The sequence below is a fragment of the Desmodus rotundus genome, chromosome 10 (assembly GCF_022682495.2).
Source record: "Desmodus rotundus isolate HL8 chromosome 10, HLdesRot8A.1, whole genome shotgun sequence".
NCBI lineage: Eukaryota > Metazoa > Chordata > Mammalia > Chiroptera > Phyllostomidae > Desmodus > Desmodus rotundus.
In genome coordinates, this window is record NC_071396.1 from 113,277,620 (window position 1) to 113,295,243 (window position 17,624).

General features: G+C 60.5%; 1 protein-coding gene across 1 annotated transcript in view; it reads left to right on the forward strand.

Annotated features, from left to right (window-relative positions):
• Positions 1–1,839: 1,839 nt before the first annotated feature.
• The window catches only part of KCNG2 (potassium voltage-gated channel modifier subfamily G member 2), a 40,008-nt gene continuing 24,223 nt past the window's right edge, over positions 1,840–17,624 (forward strand). The window contains exons 1-2 of the mRNA XM_053912797.1: positions 1,840–2,485; positions 7,787–8,033. The gene's annotated coding sequence lies outside the window, so the exon portion shown is untranslated. The remainder of the gene's footprint in view (positions 2,486–7,786; positions 8,034–17,624) is intronic.

A 17,624-nucleotide genomic window follows, 5' to 3' on the forward strand; every position in this document is an offset into this window, starting at 1 on the left:
GTTTGCTTCCCCCACCCTGTGCTCCTGCTCCCCGGCGTCAGGAGGAAACTACTTGCCGAGTCCTGCAGATAGTAGAGTGACCCTCTGGGCACACGTGTGTGCACCCGACTGATTGCACACAGGAAGTACACAGCACGTGCATGTGCACAAACGGGCACACACGTGCAACTTGTGTGCGTGCATGTGCCCACGTGGGAACATACACCCACCCTGGAGCTGACGGTTTCCCACTCCATTTCCCATGGTCCTGTCCTCCAATGGCTGGAGACAAAAGCTCTCAGGTGCTTTCAATTCTGGGGTTTTTCCCCCCATTAAGAAGCAGCCTGATTTTTTTAAGCAATGTTTTCCTTAGGCCTCGAGACTGTGTGATCCTTCCCTGGCCCCGTGCGGCATTCTGTGCGGAGAGCACGCTGTGAGCGTTGTTCACGGGCAGCGGGAACGACGGAAACATCACTGGCCTAAATAACCCATCAGGTGCTTTCCACACACCCACAAAAGTCACTTGGTCCAAAAACGCAAAGCTCGGTGTGGCAGCGTTTGGCCCAGCAGGCTGCACTCAGGCCTTCCCGGTAAGCGGTGCTGCTGAGCTCATTCATGCCTTCAGGCGTCAGGCTCGGCGAGGGACAAGGAGGCAACCTCTGGAGCAGTTGGCACCCCCATTCCTGCTGAGCGGGGGGCCTCCTGTCTCTGGAGGGGAACGCAGCTCCTGCCTGGGCAAGTCTGGAATTTACAGCCAGGAGGAAGGGCTCGGCTTTGAGGTCGTTGACTGAGCCCCACAAAGAACACGGCTCCTCAGGGCCCCTGGCAAGGTCAGTGGAGCCAGGTAGGGTGACCATGTGATTCCCTTGCTGGGCGGGGCCAGGCGTCCTGGCCTGAGGCTGCCTGTGCGCATGCGTCCCTGGGCGCGGTAGGACCACGGGCGCGCACCGGACGTGGAGTAGCCTCTCCTCCTCCCTGCGGTTGCGGAGGAGGTCGGGTCTGGCCGTCCCATGAACCTCCGCTGCTTCTGCTCCAGGGTCCAGCCGCGGGCCTCAGGCTGCGTCCGGGCACCTCGGCGCCTCCATCTGTGGTCCCGGCTGTTGGCGGGAACTGGCCCGTATTCCAGGCCGCACCCTGAACGTGGCCTTTTCTCGGGTCGCCTCGCGGTTAGGACCCACCCGGGGGATGGCCCAAGCACTTCGGTCTGCCAGGGGACGGAGGCCCCACTGGACTGAGATGATGTTCGGGGAGCGGCCTGTCTTCACACAGAACTTCCAGGGAGGGACGAAAATCCAACACGGTCAGCAGAGGAGCACAGAGAGCGACAGTGAAGGGCTCGCACCCATTGTTTGAAAAAGAATCAATGTTACTTGAAGCATCTCGCGGAGAGAAAGAGTTTTTCAATGCACTGGTGAGACCACTCACATTTGTGTGTGTCGTCGGGGGTGTTCCGTCCCAGCACCAGAACAGCGTACACGTGAGACCCACATGCAGAGCCCGCTGCATCGATCTCTCCAGCTCTGACAGGCCTGGAGGACTGACCCCTGTGGCTCGCCCTGTCCACGGGGCAGGAGCACAGATGCGGGAGAAGTGACCTGTCCTGGAGGGACCAGGCCCGACGGCAGGGACGAGGCACAGCTCACAGGTGTGATGGCCCAACAGCCAATTTGTCCCGGAGGCTGAAGGCAGCAGGGCTCTGGTGCGTTGACTCAAACATCCTAAGTCCCAGATGCCTGGGGTCTGCGGACCTGGAGCCACCACCCCACAGGGACACCCCACCCTCTGCGGGAAAGGCCCCAGGGGGAGGCCCTGCACCCCCGGGGGAGAAGGACAGCCCTCGGCTCAGAGTGCAGGGGCCGGCCCAGGCAGCCTCCCGGGCAGTTCCAATCACAGGGTTCGAGTCTCCGAGGAAGGACTGCATCAGGTTTTACACATTAAAATCAAGTGCCCAGGTGGAAGGGCACGGAACAGGGTCGGAGACCAGGTGCCCATCGTTGAGACGCAGATTCGACTGTTACGACGCAGGTCCGTCCTGTGGGAGGAGGCCTGCTGTCCTCAGAAGCTCTGGGGCCGGGCCCAGGCCCCTCTGTGGCTGGGGGGCTGTCCTGGTTTCAGCCCCCACTGCGCCTTCCTGGGCCTGTGAGTGCGAATGTCTCCACTGTGGTTCATGCAGCCCAGGCCACTTGTGGCAACGGCAACTGGAGGGCTGGGGCTGAGCGGCTGTGCAGACTGTGAACCAGCCGGGCACAGGCCCTGCTTCTCGCCTGCCCTCGCGTGTGCGGCTGTGGAGTTCCCACCCGCCCAGCTCACCTGAACCAGGAGTCTCCCCACAGTGGTCTCAGGTGAGCCAGTGCACAGACAGACCTGAGCTAGAATTCGTTTGGCAATGAGCAGGCTGGTCCGCTGACCTCCGGTGTGAGTCCCCCGCCTCCGCCCGGCTGGTTTCAGACACGACCGCCTCGCCTTGCCAGCAAAGACAACAAGGAAATGCAGCACTTGGGGACAGGTGAGCTTTGCTCTTTGCTGTGTCTCCATCACGGTTGGTTTATGAAAGTTAATCTCTCATAATGGCTGTGTGGCCACTGCCTCGCTCTCTGGGCCCTGAGGCAGCCCCCACCCCCACCCTTGCCCCGCCCACACTGGCCCCCGGCAACCGCGAGGTGAGTGAGCTTTCTTAATCAACGCTCGCCTGCTCAGCTGGTCCCTTTATAGCCTCTTAAGAGCCTCTGTTCTTTTCATAGAATCAAATAAATGTAGAGCAGGAGCAACCAAACATGGGGGGCCACGCTCTGGAACTTTCTCGATGGATTGTGGGCATCCTGTCGGGGGTCCGGGGTGGGGCCTGAGTCCAAGTCTCCAACAGGCTCCCACAGCTGCATCCACCTCCCCTGACAATGAGGTCAGGGGCTTGCTGCCCAGAGAGGCCCCAGAACACCCCCAAAGTACGTCACTTGCTGGTTACACTGGGCTGTTGTCCCTCCCTCCTCTCACCGGCTTCTGCCAGCCAACTCTCACCTGCCTTCTCACCAAACTTATCACAGACTCAGCTCTTCCAGGACACCCCCCCCAACACACATGTGCACACGTGCACACACCCTCACCTGCAGACACAGGCGTGCACACGTGCACACACACACCCACACCCACACACACCACACAGGCAAGCTGCTGCAAGGCTTGTTGGCAGAGGAGGCCACGCACTCTGTGCAGCCTCTGCTGCGCTGGCAGTCGGCCACATCTGCCAGACCGCCTGGCCCAAGGCCCCCCCACCCTGTGAGTCTCCTCCATGGGTGTCCCCAGCCCTGTGCAGGTCCCCAGGCAGAGGCGAGGTGGCTCTGCTCGGGGGAGGAAGCCGGGACCGTCTGCCCTCCTCCCTCAGGAGACAAGGGCAAAGCTGGTCATGTGCAAACTCACATCCAGCAATTTTAGCTAAAGACGTTTTATCCTGGAGGGCAGCACTTCGGAGGTTTATCTCTGGGCGCACACGGGATGGCCCCGCCACGTTCTGTGCCCCTGGGGGAGTGGACCCCAGGCATGGGGGCCATGGTGACGATGGCAGCGATGCTGGGACGTTTCCAGATCACACGCAGTCACACCTGGACGGGGCGCAGGGCTGGCTCCGCAGATGATGCTCTCCCCTCGGGCAGAGATGTGGAGCGCGACCCGCCGAGACTCTCAAACCAGTCTCACTTCCTTCTAATCTACGTCTTCAGTTTCATACTTGGCCAGAGTCCAATGTGACAGACAAGAAAAATCTAAACCTGGCAGCATTTGGTACTTTTTCTCAGTAGCAACTGTGTCTCTAGCTGCTCTGGGCGCCCAGCGAGCCCGTTCGGTGGAGAGCCGGGCCTCCTGTCAGGCTGGATCTGTCTGAACAGCGTGGGGTCTTTTATCTCTGCCTCTGGCTACTCCGGGGATTTCCCGGCGGTTCCACAGCAAATCCAGGAGGGGTGGGCAGGCTGCACTCATCACCCATAACATCCTGTTTCCAGCTCCACAATCCCCACAGAGGAGGTCTGAGACCTTGGGGATGATGGGGCAGATTGCTATAGGGGGGCTCTTGTATTTGGAGGCATCCTAACCACACCCACAAGATGCCAGTGTCCCTCCAAGCAGCTCCTCCCCCATCCTGGTGAATGACTCCCCCACGCTGACCCACACCGAGCGCCAGGGAGTGGGAACTGCGCCCTGCGTGTCTGCTCTCCCTCCCCGCCCGTGGCACTGCTGCCCTCTTGGATTTCTCCGTCTGCGCTTGGGCCAAGTGTGGCCTTTGGTGGCAGCGGTGGGACAGGTGGAGGTTCAAAGACAGGATGAGACAGCTTCAAACGTCCAGGGGAGAGAAGTGGTCCGGACCGTTCCAGGGCATTTCCATTTATCTGAGAAGAAAGGACTTGGCGGGAACACCACATGAAAGGTGGCAGTGACAGCAGGTGGAGGGGCCTGCGTCACCTGGACCGGGGGCGTGCGCACACCTGCTGCAGCTGGCCTCCCCCTGCTCCCCTCCCTCCCCACCTCCCCGTCCTGCCATCCTGCCCGTGGGAGCTGACGCAACCATCCCCGCTGCAGAGGCAAAGCAGGGCCCTTGCCCCAGCCTCCCGCCAGAGGGGTCCCGTCTTGGGGCCGACAGGAGCCACAGGCTTTGTGCACCACGCACCCACGGTGACTGCGGTAGAGACACAGACAAACTGCAGCGGGTGGGAGTTGCCGGGCACTGCGGCCACGCCCGGGGCTCAGGGTCTAGGGGCCGGGACAGCGTGAGTGGATCTCTTTGGCAGGCAGACCCAAGACAGGTCACATTCTGTCCCCACCCGGCCCAAGGTACATCACCCCCACCGAGGCTCTGCCAGGAAGTTCCCCAAGACCCATCATGACCGCATTGTCTGTGTCCATGGACTCCGATGGTCTTCTGGCCAGGGCCTCGCCTCATGCTCTGCAGTCCCCGTCAGGGCAACCACACTCCTTCCCGGCAGCCGAGTGCCCCTCGAGGCAGGTGCCGCTGGCAGGGCAGCCCCAGGTTGAAGTGCTATCAGCACCTTGTAATTGAAATCGGGCCTCAGTGGGTCGTTAATGTTATTCCTCAGCAAAGAAACACCAAGAGCTGACAGGTGGAGCAGGGAGTTGCTGCCAGGCAAAGTCCAAGCCGACCAGGCCAAGGGAGGGCCCCTTGCCCCCGCACTGTGAGGTGGAGATTGTGTGGGAAACCAGCCCAGAAGGAGTGCCTTTAACAGGAGCCCACCTGCAGGTGTCACCACGTGAACCGATTCACAGTCTCATGACAGGTGCCGGCTCGTGCGCACTTCCATTTCCCACATGGACGCAGTCCGCCCCTGGACCACGCAGACGAGGCGCAGGCCCCAGTGAACTGTGTCGAGAGTATGCGGCAGCCGGAGGACGACTGAATCCGCACACGTCCCCTGTGTGGAGCTCGAATTACGATAGAAAACGGAGTAACGGAAATGCAGGCCCAGGGACGCAGGGCACAGGATGGAAAGTAGTGAACTTTTGAAGGAGGAAACTGGAGAAGACTCAGACAGAGCACTTGCTTTGTGACGGGCCGCGTTTGATCTTTCAAAGTGAATGTCAGGGCAGACGAGAGAGGCGGACCTGGACACCAACCGTGGGCATCCTGGGGAACCGTGAAGCAGCCTGGACAAAAAGGGCTGCGAACCCTCAGGAGAAAGAAAACCGGGGAACAGAAATGCAGGAAGACGCGGTGTTCTGGGGATGCTGGGGTGGCAATTGGTGGGCGGAGCCCACTGTGGAGAGGAAAGAGCTGGCTGCCCCCACCCCCCACCCCATGCCCCGTGCAGAGAGGGTGGGAGACAGAGTCAAAAATGACTCCTTCCACAAGAAGAAGAAAGAACGAAAAAGAAAGCTTAGAACCAGGCAGACAAAAGGAAGCCTGCCCATGTCTGAAGGCACGGAGCCTGTAGGGAGACTGGGGTCACTGCCCACGGGCAGCTGAAGCCCCTGCCGTCTTGCTCTGTGGTGCCCGCAGCCCCAGAGGAGACAGACAGACAGACAGATGGCAGCCGGTCCGTGCTGCAGAGGCTGGGAGGGCTGGGCAGTGGTGAAGGGCCCGGCTCCCCTCATGGGTGGCGAAATGTTCTTTGTGGAGACGGGTGAGCAGCTCTGAGCACCCCAAAATCACTGAACTGCACGTGAGAACATGTGGATTAGGTGGGTCTGAATTCTCAGTCAAGCTGTGACCGAAAAGAGGGAATGTCTCACCTTGTTTTGAAAATCAGCCAAGCAATGAAAACTATAGCTCAACATCCAGACAAAAATCACTAAGTTGGGAAACCCCGGTGAGGGAAGAGTGTAGACGTCTACCTAGGCGCCGTGCCCGCCCTGTTCCTTGCTGGTGCACTCTCGGGCTCTCGGCGACTGCTCGCGGGCACACCTGTGGGTGCCAGACCGGGACCCAAACGCACCTGCCCTGCCCGGGACCTGGCGCTGACTCACCGACGTGCCGCTGTGGTCCGGGCAGTGGCTCAGCTTGAGCCTTGGAGCGTGTAAGGCAGCGCACCTCACAGCGGTGAAAACCAGGAGAACACGCGTCCAGTGGGAGTTCCAGTTGAAGGAGCTAGCACAGGATGGCGTTCAATGCACTCACTGAAAATGATGTGGGAGCCTGCAGACGGGTGAAAGTGCTCATTTCCTGTTAGATGATAAAAATCCGGTGTACAGTGTGATGGTATTTTGGCACATAAACAAACGCAGACGTGGTTTATGTTAAAAAAAAGACCCCAACAGAAGCGGGGAAAACGTTGGGACGATGCAGATGGGAGACACAGGAAGTTCCTTATTTTCTCCTTTGTGTCTGTCACAGAAAGCTCACTAATTTCTACAGGGGCCATTTACTACACACAGCAATGCTTTGTAACGTTTCCTCCTTTCCTAAAATAGACGCTGCGCACAGTGCGGATGCAACCGCCAGACACAGGCCTGGCGTTATTTAGGAGAAACAATAAGGAGTCTGCGGAGGACGACTGCCACCTTCTGCAATCTTGTCCCCGGCTGCCCTGGCCTCGTGACCAGGGTTGGGATCCCAGACGCCTGGCTGCCAGGACCTCCTCGCCTCACTGACGCCTCATAGCTGTGACGTCAGCCTGAAGGAGATGTAGAGTCAAACATCCAGAAACACGGCGATCAAAGCAACCAAGGGAGAGCGTGGCAGCCAGCAAGGGAGTGGACGGGTTGGAGAAGTGAGGGGTGCACACGGGAACAAAGAGGGATTTAAAAGGACGTCAGTCCCCGAGACGCGGGGTGCACGCACCGGCTTGCCGGCTGGGGCTCTGCGGCTGTGACAGCCCCTGGGGACGCAGGCCAAGAAGTCCTTGGGGGCAGGGGGACTGTGTGACGTCTCCAAGGGTGCCCTGGGTCTGCCGTTGCGTTTCAACATCCCTGAAGCACTCCTGGTCATCAGTGTTGTGTGAGCCCCCGAAACAGCCCTGGCTCTTGGTGTGTCCACTGTGGGCCCACAGTGTCCTCGTATTGACTGGCTCAGCTGTGACAAGGAGCAGCGGAGCCTGTTCCTCTCTGGCTCCCGTGGTGCAGACAAGGGGGCCGGGGCGCACAGAGCTAAGGGACTTGGTGAAGGACACAAACCTCAAGTGGTGACCCAGGATTCACACCTGCGGGGGCCACAGGGTCACAACACACCGTTTCAGAAAGAAAGGGGTGAATGTTAGTCCAATGCTGCAAAAAGTCATATAAGACAGACCACATTTGCTGTCTTTTGAGGGGGGGAGGGGGCATATTGGATTCTCAGTTCAGATGCCTGACTGGTTATATTTGATTTCAGAAAGGCCTTTGCCAGTCTCGATGGACAGCCCCCAAACAAAATGGAAACTTCGAGCCTAGAGCGGCCTGGGTCGAGACAGCGCAGCGCCTGATTGGTCGTCGGTCTACACGGAAGCGGGGACCCCACCCCCCAGCCCCAGGCACCCTTCCCTGGGGAACGCTGACTTCAGGATGACTTGGGCTAGGGTGTCCACCCTGCTGCGTGATCGGGTGGAGGTTCTGCAACACCTGGCAAGCTCACCAGAAAGGTTAGTAAAGTCTAATCAGATAAAACTGAATAGGAACAAATATATTGTAATGTACTGCACCTAGAGTTTCAAGACCAAATAGCTGAAACCGACAGATCGGGAAAAATCTAAAAACAGCTGTGCTAGCGCAGACAGAGCGATCTACAGGGTTTTGTTGACTAAAAAGCCAGGGTTAACAGAGAGTGTGACCTGGTGCCAGGAAAGGCTGGATACACCAAGAGGTAGTGTCAGGGTCCGGAAGGGGAGTGGCGTCTGGGTCCACTCTGCAGGGTCACAGCGACCCAGGGACTTGGTACAAGGTGCTCGGCCTGCAGGAGGCAGCCAGGTGGGGCTGGGGCAGGGATGGGGAACACTGAGCAGAGAAACCACACATGCCGACCTACGTAAGTGAGGCCACCACCAGCTGGTCGCACCCTGTGCCAGGCAAGCGCCGGGAGAGCTTCCCATGAAGCATCTTGTTTGCTTGTGTTTCAGGGAGTGTTTCTCCGGGGCGTGGGGGGTGGGGGGGACGGTGTCCTATGTTGAAGGGAATCTTGCCCAGGTCCCTGGGCAGCTACAGATGTCCACTCCGTGGTGGCACATGCAGGGAAGACTGTGAGGGAGGCTTCCTAACCGAGGGAAGTGGCCTTCCAGGGCTTCGGTGGCCCGGCCTCTCCAGCTCTAAATGCAATTAGTGTTTCTATGGAGAAAAAGCCTTCTTTCCGGCCAGGGTATTCAGGCCCAAGCTGCAGAGAACAGTGCCTTCTGGTAAACCAAACGGTGAGATTCCTCACCAGAGCGCGCCTGGTCATCCTGATTCTCTGGCATCACCCGCCCCACACAAACGTCTCCAGACCCCTAGTGGCTTCTCTGGGGCCCTCAGCATAGCGCCCACTTGGCAGCCCCTCCTCTGCCCTTTGCTCGAGGGTTGCTTGGGGTGTGGGAGGCACTGTGTGTATAAGCGCCAGTGCCTGGTGGGCGTGGTGCACACAGTGGATCCCAGGCTCTTGCGCCTGGGGGGTTCGCTCTGGGTGGACTCCTGGCAGCCGCGCTGGGGTCTGCTGGCCCTCGCGACCCGCGGTCAGGCGCGAGGGGGCGCCACGCCACTGCAGCCGTGTGGATCTCCGGGGCCGGGCCGGGGGCGGCGCGCGGGGCGGTGCCGGACTCCACGGGCTGCGGGCTCTGGAGACGCCGCACTCCGCCCGGTGGAGGCCGCTGGCCAGGCGAGAGAAGCGGCAGCCGAGGAGTCCGGTCCCGAGGTAAAGTTGGCCGTCCGGTGGGGCTGGGAGTCTACACCAGGGGGTCCCGGGGAAGAAGCGTGGGCTGGGGAAGTGGTCAGGGATCTACACCGCAGGGTCCGCGCGAGCAGAGCAGGGGGCGTGGGGGGTGGGGTGCAGGCACCTGTCCTAAAGCAGCGATGGTCAGGCGCGCGCAGCTTCTACCCGGTTCCGCGGTGGTGTGGGGACGAAGGAGATTGGGGAGGGACGTTGGAAGCACCCTCCTTCTGCACCCCCCCCCCCCCCCCCGCCCCGGCCCCTGGAGCTGGGGTCCTGGCTGTGCTGGGCACCGCCCCCTCGCGCCCCGCAAGCTCGGCCGCTGGGTGCGCTCTCAGGGAGGTCCGGGCAGCCGGCGGCTGGAGCCTGCCTCCAGCCGCCACCCCATCTGTCCGCGTGGGACCTGCCCAAGCCCAGGTGAGACCAGCGAGAGGAGAGGCAAAGCGGCGTCTGCGATGTGGGGCAGGGGACCTGGGTGGGAGGTCAGTGGGGGCACCCGAGTGGGCTGACAGTGTTCTACCGGCGCACGCCCTGGCTGGGTTGGTGGGAGCACCGGCTCTGCCAAGAGGAGGCAGAATGTGGGCGAGTTCTCCGCGCTGCTCCGGCCTTTTCCTGGCCCTTTCCCGCCCCTCCCTACCGCCCCTGTGGTAGTGAACATCGCCCCCATGCGCGCGCGCGTGCGCGCACTTGCACACACACGCACATGCTTGCACAGGCACACACCAAAATGCACCCAAACACGCGTACACACGCGCACACATGCACGGGGCCCTCTCAGCCTGGCCTTCTCTGGCCGGGGTGTGACCGCGGGTGCGGACCTGAAATCCGAGAATTCTACAAACTCCGACCCTGAGCGGCAGAGCAGCAGGGGGCTTCCACACAGGCCCGCCCCCCCCCCCCCCGCGACCCCACCCCGTGCTGGGGAGGGGGTGCAGGGAGCAGACCAGGGTCAGGACAGTGGGTGGGGCAGGGGCCAGGGACTGTGCAGATGGCAGTGGGTCAGGCAGGGGGAGTTGGGCTCTCTGCTCCCCTGAAACTGCCCCAGCCCACAGTTTCCTGGGGCCCTGCGGTCAGTGTACTCTCCATGTTTGCAGTCCAGCAGTTTCGGGGTAACCAGTGCGGCCCCCCAGCCTGCCTCTGCTCCCCAGTTGGGTTCCAGGGTTTGGCTCTTGGAACAGGCTGCATGGAAGTGGTGGGCTGTGACTCCCTTGTGACCTCTTCCAGAACCACAGCCCAGAGCTCAGCCTGGGATGGACGGATTCCACGTCGTGGCCTTTACAGTTCCAGGAAACCCTCTTCCCCCACCTGGAGGCTCTTCTCTCCTCCCTTCTCTGGGGCTCAAGGCCAAAGTGTGGAGGGGCTGGTCGTAAACTGGATTTTAATGCGGTTCATTGGGATGGCTCCTGGGGAGGGGCCTCTGAGGAGCCCCAACTGCCCAGGCCGGTTCACCCCTCAGCCCCACTCAGGGGCAACTGCTGAAAGGGGGCTATGGTTAGGTGAGCTCCCCAAGGTCACCCTGTCTTCCAGGCCATGGAAGCACAAGGGCCTAAGTGGAGGAGTTTTTATTTCTGCTGAGACGTGCAGCATGGCTCCCCAAATCCCCCCACCCCTGCTCCGGTCTCCGGGATGTACCGTGCACGCAGCTGGCCCGCCCGGCTCCACTTCACTCACGGTTCCCTCTTACTCAATGGGGGGGGAATGGTTCTGGCTTCTCTTACACTGTGAATTTTGGGGGCCACACAAGGGGATTAGGTCCCCTTGGCTGTGGGAGCTGGGTGCACCCAGCCCCACACACTCAGGACTGAGCGGCGCTGCCAAGCACTGTTATATCTGCACCCGAACTGGGGACATGTTATGAAAACAATTTTCAGATTCTTTCTGAGGCCAGTGCCAACTAGTGTTCTGAATCCTTTCCTCTTCAGTTTATATATTCCACTTCGCAGTCATTTTTTTTTATACCTTGAGACTTCCATAATCTGAGAAGAAATTGGGTGTCTTTGTGGGCACGGAGGGAAAGGAGGGAGGCGAGCCCTTCGCTGCTGCGGAGCGGGAGGCTGTGCAGTGTTCTCCTCGGTGCCTGGCAGAGTCCGCGATGCCAGATGCTCCAAAATATGTGCTGGTGGGTCCGCTGAGTTATAGCTGCGAGTTCCTGCGCAGGGCGCGCTGGCACGGCGCCGTCTCCATTACGGGTGTGCGCTGTACTTCACACTTCGGGCTGAGCCCGTGGCTCGGAAGGGATGACATGTTGGGTTGGCCCTGGCCAAGCAGGTGGGCCTGAGCATCCCATGGGCTGGCAGCGGGGTCCTGCAGCCTGGGCCCCCTTAGGCAGGGGCTTGGCTGCCCTCCAAGGAAGCCTGTCACTCAGGCACCGGAGGGCGGGGCCCTGAGGATGCAGGCGGGCGTTGTGGGAGGAGGTTCTCACTTCTGCAGAGTTCGGATGTGTGGGGGCGGCAGTGAAGGGGAGCAGATGGGGCAGCACCCGGGAGCGTGGGCACTGGGGGTCGGGATGCACCAGGAGAGGTGCCCGTGGCTATGGGGTGAGGGCGGTGAGGGTCCTGGGGGTCTGAGAAGAACAGCATGTGTCTGAACATCTGAGCGTGTGTATGGAGGGGCACTTCCATGAGGGAGGGGACAATGGAGGGCTAAAGTCATGGAGGCCCCGCTGCCTGCAAGCCTCCCACTGAGGCACTGGGTGGGGCGTCCCCCAGTAGCCCCGTGCCCAGCACAGTGAGGGGAGCTCGGGCCAGCCAGCCCAGGGCCCCGAGGGACAGGCTCCGGGGCTGGTCAAGGACGCAGTGCTCGGCCTGCTCGGGTGGCTGGTGGGACCTACCATGTGAGCGATCTTCACATCACAGTGAGGACCCTTCAGGACCCACTCGGGCCGCGTCGCCTTCACTGTCCAGCACTTCCCGAGAGCTTCGGCAGTTTGCACAAGGTCAGCTGGAGCGGAGCAGAGGAGAGGGGTGGGTGGCCCCTTGGCTCGGAGGCCCTCTCCCATGGGCTCGCACCTGTGGGCGCCTGCAGCCTGCCCTGGCCTCCGCTCACCCGGCTGGTTCGTTTGTAAAAAAAACCCAAATCAGAAAACTTTGAGGAACAACCAGACCGACTGTCAGGGTGACAAAGACCACCGTGAGGAAGCCGCCGGGCCGCTCAGAGCCACGGAGCTCCCAGGAGGAATTTATAAATGGTCCCGTTCAGCCTGCCCATGTGACCAGGAGGTCAGACTGGCCAGCGACACAGGAACGGGCTGCTCGGAGCTTTGTGGTGACCACACCCTCGGAAACCAATGGACGCGCCCTGTGAGGCCGTCACGCGCATCCCGGGCCTGTGAGACGGGCGGATCTTCTCACACCTCCAATGCCTCCTGAGTCGACGAGGGCTGCCCGCCCGCTGGGCCCTCTGACTTCAGAGGAGGGACTTGTGTCAAAACCAAGGATCAGGAATCTCATGCATTTGCTGTAAATGCAAACGCCCAAGGTTGTAATTTGATTGTGTGTTCAGAAAAGACTTGTGGACGTGTCGTGTAGAAATGGCACAGAAGACCTTTACGTCACTTAATTAAATCAATACAGCAAGACCCTGACAGAATTCACTGAGCCAAAGGCCCCCTAGCCCCACCTCCAGGAACCGCTCTGGGGTCCTGGTGCTCTGTGGGTGGGGGTGGGCCCCCCTTCCTCTCCCCCATCCTCTGCCTCCTCCCCCTCTCCCTCTGAAACTCAGGGCCTGCTTGACTTGGGTCTCTTCCCTTGCCTCGCTGGCGCACCTGCCGGGCTGCTCCCGCTCCGTGCCCAACCTGGGCTCAGCCTGGCTGGGACGCACAGGCTGGGTGAGGAAGGGGGCTTGTGCACGTGTGGCCCGAGCCCCGGGCTGCAGCTCTCAGAATGCAGTGACCATCCTGGATATGTTCAACCTTCTCAGATATATAAGCCATGGTGTTTAGGTCTTAGCATAGACTCGGAGAGTGCTGGGCGCGTGGAAATCAAAGGCTGGGGCTGCAGGACCTGGAAAAGCTTCAAAGCCGCTGGGCTAGTCCGGACGTCGCAGCCGCTCTCACTGACTTCTGGCTTGAAGAGGCAGGTCTTTTTCCGGAAAGGATTCTCTCCCGGCTCCGTTCTCACTGGCCTGTGGAGGTGGGGGCCACAGAGGGTCTGCCTCCAGCTGGCTGGCCTCCCCAGGCATCCCAATCTCCTTCCCCTGAGTCCAGCTGAATGAGGTCTAGAATTTCCCAGAGGGTTAGTCTTGCCCCCAGCCCAACACGTCTGCTCTGGCAGAACCAGGACTCGTGCAGCACCCTCACCCAGCAACTTGGGTTGCCTCCAGAACTCACAGCCAGGATGAGGGTTCCCTTCCTATTTTCTTTCTGTTTTGTGGGGGAAAGGGGTTGGGAGAGGTGTTTCTGTTATTAACAGGGAAAAAAGCACCTGACCGTTTTGCATCGGGGCATTTTATTTAACGGCATAGCAACTAAAGCCACGGACTGGAAGTCTCGGCGAAACCCAATGCATGGAGGCCCATCCTGCAGATCAGCTGGCGAGTCGAAGCCTCGCGTCAGCCCCGGGGACGGGGGCTCGAGGTCACGAGGAGGCAGAGTCCATCTTCCTCATCTCCTGTCGGGCCTGTTCACTGGGTCACGGTCACGACAAGAAAATGACAGTTTCGGACTGTGAACAAATCTCCTTGAACTTCTTTCCACAAAAACAAACAAGGAAAAAGACATCTTTTAGATGAGGAAAGGGGGAAAATCAATATCATTGGCTTCTTTAATACCAAATGAAAATGGAAACTTCTGAAGTCTCGGGAAATGCGGGGGTGGGGGAGCTGCTGGGCAGCACACTCTGGCCGTTTTTCTGAGAACCTGTGACGAGGAGCAGGCTCCCTCGGGCCCAGCCCCGCGAGGAGACCTGGCCTGTGTGTCCTGGCGGGGCCACAGGGGACGCCTGCTAAGTGAGCTGGGAGGAGACTGTCGGACTGGGGGAGGGTGATGTCGAAAACCAGGCACATTTTCCCGACGCAGCGAATGCGATCTCAGCCGCCTGTTGCAGCTCCTCCTCCATTTGAGAGAAGCGCCGGTATTCACAGAGGGCCCAACACATCAATGAAGGAAAACGCACGTTCTTAGCATCTTAGGCAGCAGCACTCTGCGGAGGTAATGGGTCCTAATTTATTGGGAGACTTCCTTCTGTCTCTCTCAGTATTTGTATACGAATTACACACGGACACTCTCACGCCGCCACACCCGCGGTCCCGGTCCAGCCAGACAGTGTGCGCCCCAAACTTTTCCCGTCGCAGGTCCCGCTAAGCCCGTTTCCTGTTGAATCCGAGGGAGGGAGAGGGTCAGGGGACACTGTGCATGAGCCGTGTCCCGGAGCAGCTTGCTGCCTCGGTGGCGTGGCGCCCTTCCTCCATGGCCGCCCCGCCCCCCTGCCTCTCCCTGTGCACCGGGGGCACCCAGGGAAACCACGTGCAGACACCCCGCATGGACGGTGGGTGTCGCAGTGGCAGGCGAGAGGGGTTCCCTTCTGGTTTGTTGTGCTGCCCAATTCTCCACTCTTCCGTGGCCCAGCTGTATAATTGGGGCATTATTTTTTATGACAACGAATGTCTAAGACTCATGCAGGCAAATTAAGGTAGAGAAGAATAAGAAGCAGCCAGACGTCCTCCTCTGAGGTCTAACAGGGTCAGAGGGAAGTGCCACCCGTCCTGGGACTCCCTCCCTGGGCCCCAGTGGCTGACCAGTAGCCTGTGGGTTTTGCTGAATGAACAAGTGAAAACTTCCTAAGTTGGTGGTGGCTGAATCTCGGGGTTCATGTGATGATGCGTTTTGGTTGAATCAATCCCCAAAGTCCTGTCAAGACAGCTGCCTCTGCGGGGTGGGCTGTGGAGACTGAGACACATTTCCTGGGGGGACCAAAGTGCAGAGGGGGAAGTCTAGGCAGAGCCCCCAGCTCCTAGTCAGGTGATGGGCATGCTGGGAGTCACTCGCTTTCAGCCTGTGTGTGGAAAGCCCTAACCGTCATTGACACGCAGCTCAGATGGGCTCAGGGACCCGGTGACACATGGGGAGGTCACGTACCCGAGACCCGGAGACAGCGGAGCATTCGTGGGGACCGCCCAGGAGGTGCCTGTCCATTGGGGTGGCTCCTCCTCCCGCTGCTGTGGGCCGGGCTGCAGGGTGCCCCTCTTCCCGCGTGTTGGGCATGTTATCGCTCAGCATATAGATGGCGTGGGAATGAGCCGCTTAGATTATCCCAAATTCGCTGTGTTTCTTCCAGAAATGGCTGCAGGGCCCATTTCGAATTGAACTCGGGGGATGTTGACGCGTGTACACATGCTAACGACCACGTGTCACCTGCTCTTTCTCACGAATGTTAAATCTCCAGAAACCACATTCTCACAGGCCTGATGGAGCGGGCCTGGGGAAGGTGCTGCTGAGCTTGAGTGATGCTGTCCACGCCCCCGAGGGCACCGGCGGGGAGGGGAGCGGAAGGGCGGCCTGGGCGCTGTGGGGAGAAAGCCAGGACTCTGGGACACGCTTGCTAGCACCGGCGTCTGATTTTGTCCCTGAGCAAAGCCAGTGCAGGGCCTGGTCCTGGAGACGGTGCTGTGAAGCCCCCGGGGCAGGATGTTGGGGCTTCCCAGGGACGAAGCAGGGCCCTACCTCACCTCCTTCCTATGGTGCCTCACCAGTGACCCTGCTGGCCACCACCCCACAGGACAGACAGACCGACAGCCAGCCAGCAGTTAAGGACGCTGGGCCAAGGACAGAGGCTCTGGGCCCGTCCCAGTGGGACTCCAGGGGCTGCAAACCAGTTTGCTGTCCCACGCCAGAGCCACAGGACCGGCCGCCACGGGACGGCCACCTGGAAGAGGACCTGAGGCAGGAGAACAGGGCAACAGCTTCCTGTCATTTTGACGGGGGGGCAGGGGGCGTCCCATGCAGGATGAGCGTCTGCCCCCAGGAGACAGGCCCCGGCAGGCGGCCGCCCGCCCATCTGCCCTCCCCCCTTGCTCCTGAGCCAGGTCTTCGTGCTGGCCGTGACGAATACGCATTTCACCAGACGACACTGTCTCAACTGAAGATTCACCAGACGACACTGTCTCAACTGAAGAGAGCACAGCCCTGAAGCGGGCGACGCAGCTCTTTGCATCTGGAGCCCTGCCTGTTGCCTGTTACAGGCACACGAGGTAGAAAGTGCACGGCCTCCGCGTCCCACCACACAGACTGTCTCCCAATGAACAGATTCTCCGTGGAGCCTCCGCACTGCCGTCGCCTCGTCTGAAGGTGCTCATTCAAGGTGTGTTTCTCTCTGGCCCCAACTGGCCGCGTCCCCACCCCAGCCGGCGTTCCTGGTGGGGCAAGCTCACAGACGTCTGCTCACCAGGACAGAAAAGTAACTTGCTGCTGTCACCACGAAAATAGCTGACTTTGGCCGGAAGACCTTGTGACAGGAGGGACGTCACCTGCAGGCACGGCCTCACCCGTCCTTACGCGGGGGTGCAGCAGTGGGACCCAGGGTGGTTGGCTGACTTGCCAGCGGCGTCCCAGTGCATCACCTGGGTCTCAGCCACCTGGCTGGGGGCAGAAGCCCTCAAGCCTTTGGTGGCCGGGTGTCCCATGGGATTGGGTCCAGGTGTGATACCTCCAGAGGCAGGCTGTTTCCGCAGCTTCATCAGTCCGGCTCCTTGCTATGTGTCCTGAGTAATTATTGCAGGAAAGAGCATGGCTGTGAGGGCCTCGGCACTCCGTGGGCAGTGAGAAGAGGGAGAAGTCGCGTGTTCGCTGCCGGGTCGCCTTTCCGCTACGTTAAGCACCCTGCGTAGGTGGGAGGCTCACCCTGGCCGTCCCCCGCGGGCCTCTGGGCATGGCTGCCCTGGGAGCAGGCGTATGGCAGGGTGAGGAGAGGAGAGGAGGCAGGTGCTGAGGAGGGTGCCAATGGGGGAGCAGAGGGGCTGGAGCCCTCTGCAGGTGAGCTCGTCTAGCCCTTGGCCCAGGCTGCAGATGTGGACCCGGCGGGGCTCCATGGGGACCGTGGCCTCTCAGAGCCGCCTTCACTCTTGAATCTCAATCCCGTCTCCAGGCTCACAGAGGGGACCCCGGGTCCCAGAGCCTCCTGGGAGATAGTGCGGCAGCTTCGTCACAGCCACCACCATGGGCCCCCACCTCAGATGCTGCCGGTCTGAGAGCGCAGCCAGGGGACTGGCCGAGGGCTTGTTGCAGTCCTGATGGGTGCGGTGGGCCGTGTCACTGTGGTTTTCATTGTCATTGCTTTTACAGAGATAATGACATTGAGCGTCTCTTCACGAGTTTGTTGGCTGCCTGTTTATCTTCTTCGGAGAA